The sequence below is a fragment of the Callospermophilus lateralis genome, unplaced genomic scaffold (genome assembly GCF_048772815.1).
Source record: "Callospermophilus lateralis isolate mCalLat2 unplaced genomic scaffold, mCalLat2.hap1 Scaffold_1552, whole genome shotgun sequence".
NCBI lineage: Eukaryota > Metazoa > Chordata > Mammalia > Rodentia > Sciuridae > Callospermophilus > Callospermophilus lateralis.
In genome coordinates, this window is record NW_027512663.1 from 50,733 (window position 1) to 56,796 (window position 6,064).

A 6,064-nucleotide genomic window follows, 5' to 3' on the forward strand; every position below is an offset into this window, starting at 1 on the left:
TTTTATCACTTCACTGTAACTTCTTCTGTCAATACCTAAGAACTTCATAATTAAATGGTGAATTGTATAGTAATACAATAATTTATGAAATGTTACCATGAATTTATGAAGAAATTCCATAATTTGTGCCCCGTAAAATCAAGTGTAACAATCTTTACACTAGCAACAGTGTAAGCAAGCTAAGGATTTTGGTCCTCATATATATATATACACACACATATATACACACACATATATATACACATGTACAACACAATAATGTACAATTAAACCAAAAAGCTATGAATCCACTCACAGCTTCCATATTGCACAAACAGATGCGTTATGAGAACATTAATGGGTTATGTGAGTTCTACCATGAAATTGGCTAAGACAAATCTGAGTTCTATCAAGTAAAGAACGGGGTTCATTAACAAAAATAAACCCAATGATTATACTGTTAGAATGTTTAAAAAAAAAAAGTGCCTACCTGTTTATACAAACTTGAAGCAAGGCTAAAACGCCGTTTGGAACTTGGCTATGGCAATCAATGTTTGAGGTGGCACTTTCTACGCAACACAGTGCATTTTAGTCATTGTTGTGGCAAGTACTGAATAACTGAAGTATTCAGCTTCTGAGAAACAGTGAGGAAAAGTTAGTGTTGCACTATGTTAACAAATTCAACTCACTGTGATAACTTGTGCTGACTCTAAGTCTGAACTAAATATGAAGAAAAAAAAAGAAAAAAGAAAAGAAAGAAGAAAACTAAAACCTAAGCCTTAGCTGAGCACAAATAAAAGTCATTATAACTTAGGAAAATTACATTTTCAGAAGCAGCATACATATATCAAATATAAGAATTAAAGCTTTTCTGAGCTTGGTTCATGAATTAGCTATAAGGTCCCTCTGTGAAATCAAGGATAAGAACATATTTGGTTTGAGACATAATATCATCGCTACTACACCTATTAAACACTACAAAAACATTAAGAAATATCTAATATCTCTTAATGCCTTGTTTTAAATACATCTGTAGATTGTTAACTACCACCTAAAGTGGAGACGTTGAAGTGTTCCTTGAGTAAACTACAATAAATATAGCAAACTGAATGTTTTCCTATCACTCAAAATCACTGGAAGAAAATCCTGCATGAAGTAACTCTCTCACTTTTTTTGCTTCACTGTTTTACTTAATGCTATACTTATGAGCTAAGAAAGATCTGCATCAAATTAGAGATAAAGTCTTCTTGTTTTAACAATGGTGCACATTGTAAAGCTGAGACTATTCATGATATAGATTTTTTTCTTAATAGTAAAAACTAATTATAAAGTAAATCAGAAATAATAATACAACAAAGTAAGCAGATAAGTGTAAAACATGCTTCTAAGCACATGGCCACATGATGTGTATATGCAAACATGCTACATAAAAGAACTTCTCAGGAGAGTAGAGACACGTCTCTCCAGCTGGAACGTGACAGTCTCTTCTCCAAATATTAGTGAATGGAAAGATGCAGAGGAAAGTGCTGCTGCTTAATATTTCAACTTAAAAAAAAAAAAGCTTAAAAGTGACAACTGAGGGATAAGCATCATTTAAAGACAGAAAAGAAAGACATAGCAAACAAGTTGGGCAGCCCACTTGGCATGCTGTGCACAGCGCAGCTTGGCTAAACTTGTCACCCCATGTGTGCCCACTCCCGGACACCCCGAATTCCCACAATCCTTTAACTTGTAAACAGGACATTCAAAAGACTGTTTTGTTTAATCTCTTTAGAATCATTGCAGACAAGCAAAAAAACCCAACAAAATGAAAAAAATGTAAACAGTAAGAGGCCATTGGCATTCTGATTGCTAAGAGTTATCAGTTGGTTCCCCACCTGGACGCTGCCATGCGCTTCGATAACAAAAACAAATTATAAAGCAATTTCATCAGCAATTTTCAGAGAGGGAGGGAAAAAAGCTTCTCAATCCAGTATGTGTTAATTTAATTAGGTTAAAAAAATATCATTTTAGCAAATGCTACCAATGATGAGCATAAATTTGATGCTGCTGCAAAAAATGACAATTTAAATCAACTGGGACCCAGACATGGAAATCAACCACTAACATGGCTATGTGCACAGAGGAATAAAAGAACATTTCTTTAAAAATATATATATTAATCAAGAATTTATCATATTAAATTGTTATTCTTAGAAAAGCTGAAGAAAGTTAATGTTGCTCTACACATTTTTATCTCCTATAATTAACTCAATTCCTTTGTTGGTTCCTGAATTATATATATTTTTTCTCATTTACAGTTTTTTAAATATTTTTGTTTGATAAGAATCTTAACCTTAAAAAGTTATAAAATTAGTAAATTTTTTTGCTGCTTATTAATCCAAAAGAATATAAGCATTTGAGTCCCAGAGAATGTAAATGCCTTACTGCCTAAAAGGATATTAAAAAAACAGAAGTATCATCAAAGTCGTGACATCAAAAATTGTGCAGCTTTCACACAGTTGTTGGAAATGCCTTATTTCCTGCAAGTCCCTCAACTGCTTCCGGGGTTCAACAACGTGCAAATCTATAGAGAGAACCACTGTGATAAATAAAGCAACAAAAACAGGGTGCCGCATTTTATTGCGTGTTCACTCAATGGTTCTTAACGGTTCTGTGCAGTTTACTTCCTTTAAAAAGGCTTTCGTCCTCTCTCGGCTGGGTGGAACTGTCTTTTCTGATGGACTGTACACAATCGTCCGGATCCCTAGTGACTTGAAAGACGTCAGTCATGGTGTGGAGGAAGTGTGGTATTTCACAAATGCGATGGCCGCCAGCTCCTTACAGAACTCTTCTAATACAATCACACCCTCTAGCAACGTGATGTGGTCGATACTAGAGAAAAAACAGAGGACAGATTGACCTACCAACAGATCTTTACATTGGGTGAAATATTTGCATCACTGAGCACATAAAATTTGGACTTACATAGGGCCTTCAGGTTCCAAACCAAGCAACCGCTTTCTGACTAACAGCAGCTTGGGGGTGAAGTCTTGAATACGCTGAATTCGAACCATAAGGTCACCAACAACCTGCAGCAGAGACAGGGAGCTCAGCTCCTGAACTCAACTACATAAGAGTTCTTAGATAAAATCCTCTCTCCCTGTCACCAAATAGAGAACCCCAACTTTCACTACTCTGTAACCATCTTTGACCAAGGACTCATATCTGTTCTTTAAAATATTAAAATTATATATATTGTTTAAGCAAATAAATTTGTCTCCCACCCCCACATTTTGTTATAGTTCAGAATGTATAATAATCGCTTTAAAACAATAGATACACAATATTCTTCACTGGGTGTCACTAACTACATACAGTGATATGAAAAGGCTCAGCCATGCTAGAGAACAGAAGAGAATGAGACTTACCCTGACGATGACAGAGAAGAGGGATCGACAGCCAGAGGCCAGATTCACGTAGGGATCCAAAAGGTACTCATGTGTATGTGGATGAGGGAAGAGGGAAAGTCTGGACAACACTGAGGTCACCTGTAAATTCACATCGTATGGCTGTGCAGAAGGACAGAAAGACAGCAAGAGTAATGTACAACATACACATTCTGTGTACCTTATTTACCACTTGGATTTGTCTTTCTGAGAAAGAAAAATCCATCCTCCACATGTTGTTCTTCAATAAAAAATATCTATAACCAAACTACCTCTGACCATTTTCATCAAAGCACATATAGCACAGTCCTAAAACTTAAAAAACAAAAAATAGGAAGTGTGCATAGAGACAAAGTTCAAGAGGGCATCAAACCCACCAGTGTGTCATATATAATATTAATTACAAACCAAAAAGGACATATTAAGTCCAAGATCAAAGAAGAGAAGGTATTCATCTTCTTAGATAGGGTCACATTATTCCAGAAATGATTTTCCCCACCTCAGATTATCCAATGATTGCCAATTACCAAAAGCACATGTACAATAAGATAAAGTCCAATCATAGAGCCTTATCAACAGAATAGAAGTGGATGGGATAGGAATGGCTGCTACTCTATACCTCCAGGTCCTGAGGAGATTCAAAATGGCGCCTACAGACAAGGAGCAGCTTAGTGACTACGTGAACATCCGCTCTCCCCGCAATTGTACACCTACCCAGTACAGTTCCTCAGACATACTGTGTATATAATACACAACTTTATTTGAATTCTGGTTGTTAATTTCCATTTATTCTTCATAGAAGCCAGCCTGAAAGTACTTTACAGTGTGTCAACATCAAGGCAAAAGGTCTACTAGACAAAACAAGTCCTTATTATTTGCTTAGAACTTTCAAAAAAACCTCTTGACCCTTCCAGTTTTCTTTTTCCAAGGAGCCAAATGAAACCAATTGGCTGAAACAAAATTGAGCCGGATGAGAACCTAGGTGAGTGAAACAGAGATGGCATTTCAGGGAAGGGAAGGGTGATTTAGGACCAAGTTTAACATTAGCAGTGGGAACTGGAAGCTTTATTCTCATCCTCTGAGCAGCCTTTAAACCCTTGATCATAATGAATATCAATTAGAAGTGAATCTCTGACATTCATAGGAGACTCTTAGACATTATACTGAATATCTTTTGTTTTATGGGCAAAATCTCAACTCCTAGGCCTGAAGTCCAATCTTAGTCTTCCTTACCATAAAACGCTTGAATGTGGATGTTTTAAAAGAAGAAAAATTATCCAAGTCACTCTTTTTCAAAAATGTAGCCTTAAGCAAGAAAAATGAAAGGAAATTTGTATTTACAATAGAGTCTAAGAGTTTATTCTACTTGATAATATTTGTGATACAATAATTTTCTTTAAGACTCAATAAACAATTAAATTATATTTTAGGTTAAAAGAAATGATTGATAAAAATAAATTTTAAAAAATGCATTTGATAAAAAGTGGGGACAAAATAATTTAAAATATAACAAGTCCAGAATTGTACATTCTTCATTTCAGGTAGTTAAGATTTTTATATCTCTAAAGCCTGCCACTTGCAAGTGCCACCATTATTTGTCTTTACATAAGGCTATTTTATGATCTAGATTTTGTAATTTCTCTGTATGGTACTACTTTGGTTTGAAACTTTATTTGAACAAAAATCTAGGTCTTGAATTCTTTAAGAATTTTAAGGCTGACACTGATTCTTTCCTTCTTCTTTTTTGCAGATCAAACTTGGGATCAAACTCAGGGCTTTGTGCATGGAAGGTAAGCAAGAAGCACTCTTCCACTGAGCTATACCCCAGCCCAGATTATTTCTTTTCTTGTTTTTTTTGAACCCACAGGTGCTTAACTACTGAGTCACATCCCCAGCCCTTTTTGTATTTTTTATTTAAGGACAGTGTCTCACTGAGTTTCTTAGGGTCTTGCTAAATTGCTGAGGCTGGGTTTGAACTCATGATTCTTTTGCTTCAACCATCTGAGCAGCTGGGATTATAGGCGTGTGCCACCTGCTTACTAAAGACACTTCAAATGAGGATCAACATTGCAGCATTAACAACCACAAAACTTAATAAACTCACCTAAGTTGTGTGTTGTAAATATCAAATAATTACAAACAGTCATTAGGGACTGCTACCAGAAGCATATGCACAGGCTCTGTGTTGCCTGAGCTAAGTAACTACAGTGTATTTTAATGTAGAATGTGTTATATAAAATCCAAACAAAGGGATCCCATTATAAGTGATTGATTTGGGGTGAGGGAAGGTGATATGATATTCATCTCTGTACAGCCTCTTAAAACTGATTTACTGCAATGGCTTGTGGAAGTAACAAATGTTTATTTGAATGAATATTCATTTGTTCACATCAAGTCCCAATAGACAACTCATTCCTCTTAAAAGATCAAAACCAGGCAAAGACACACCAAAACAAAAAAAGAAAACTTTACACTAATATTTCTAATAAACATAGATGTGAAAATTATCAATTAAATTCTAGCAAATCAAATACAAAGATACCAAAAAGATTGTGCACCATGATCAAGTAGGATGCAAGGTTGGTTCAACATATGGAAATCAATGAATGTAATTCATCACATCGATAGACATAAAGATAAGAATCCAAATGATTATC

General features: G+C 35.2%; 1 long non-coding RNA gene across 1 annotated transcript; it reads right to left on the bottom strand.

The window, feature by feature from the left end:
• Window positions 1–2,584: 2,584 nt before the first annotated feature.
• On the bottom strand, window positions 2,585–3,426 carry LOC143389776 (uncharacterized). The gene is made up of 3 exons (XR_013090165.1): window positions 3,390–3,426; window positions 2,947–3,050; window positions 2,585–2,853 (listed from the first exon to the last, which is right to left on the bottom strand). It is a non-coding gene; the product is annotated as an uncharacterized LOC143389776 (long non-coding RNA).
• Window positions 3,427–6,064: the final 2,638 nt, after the last annotated feature.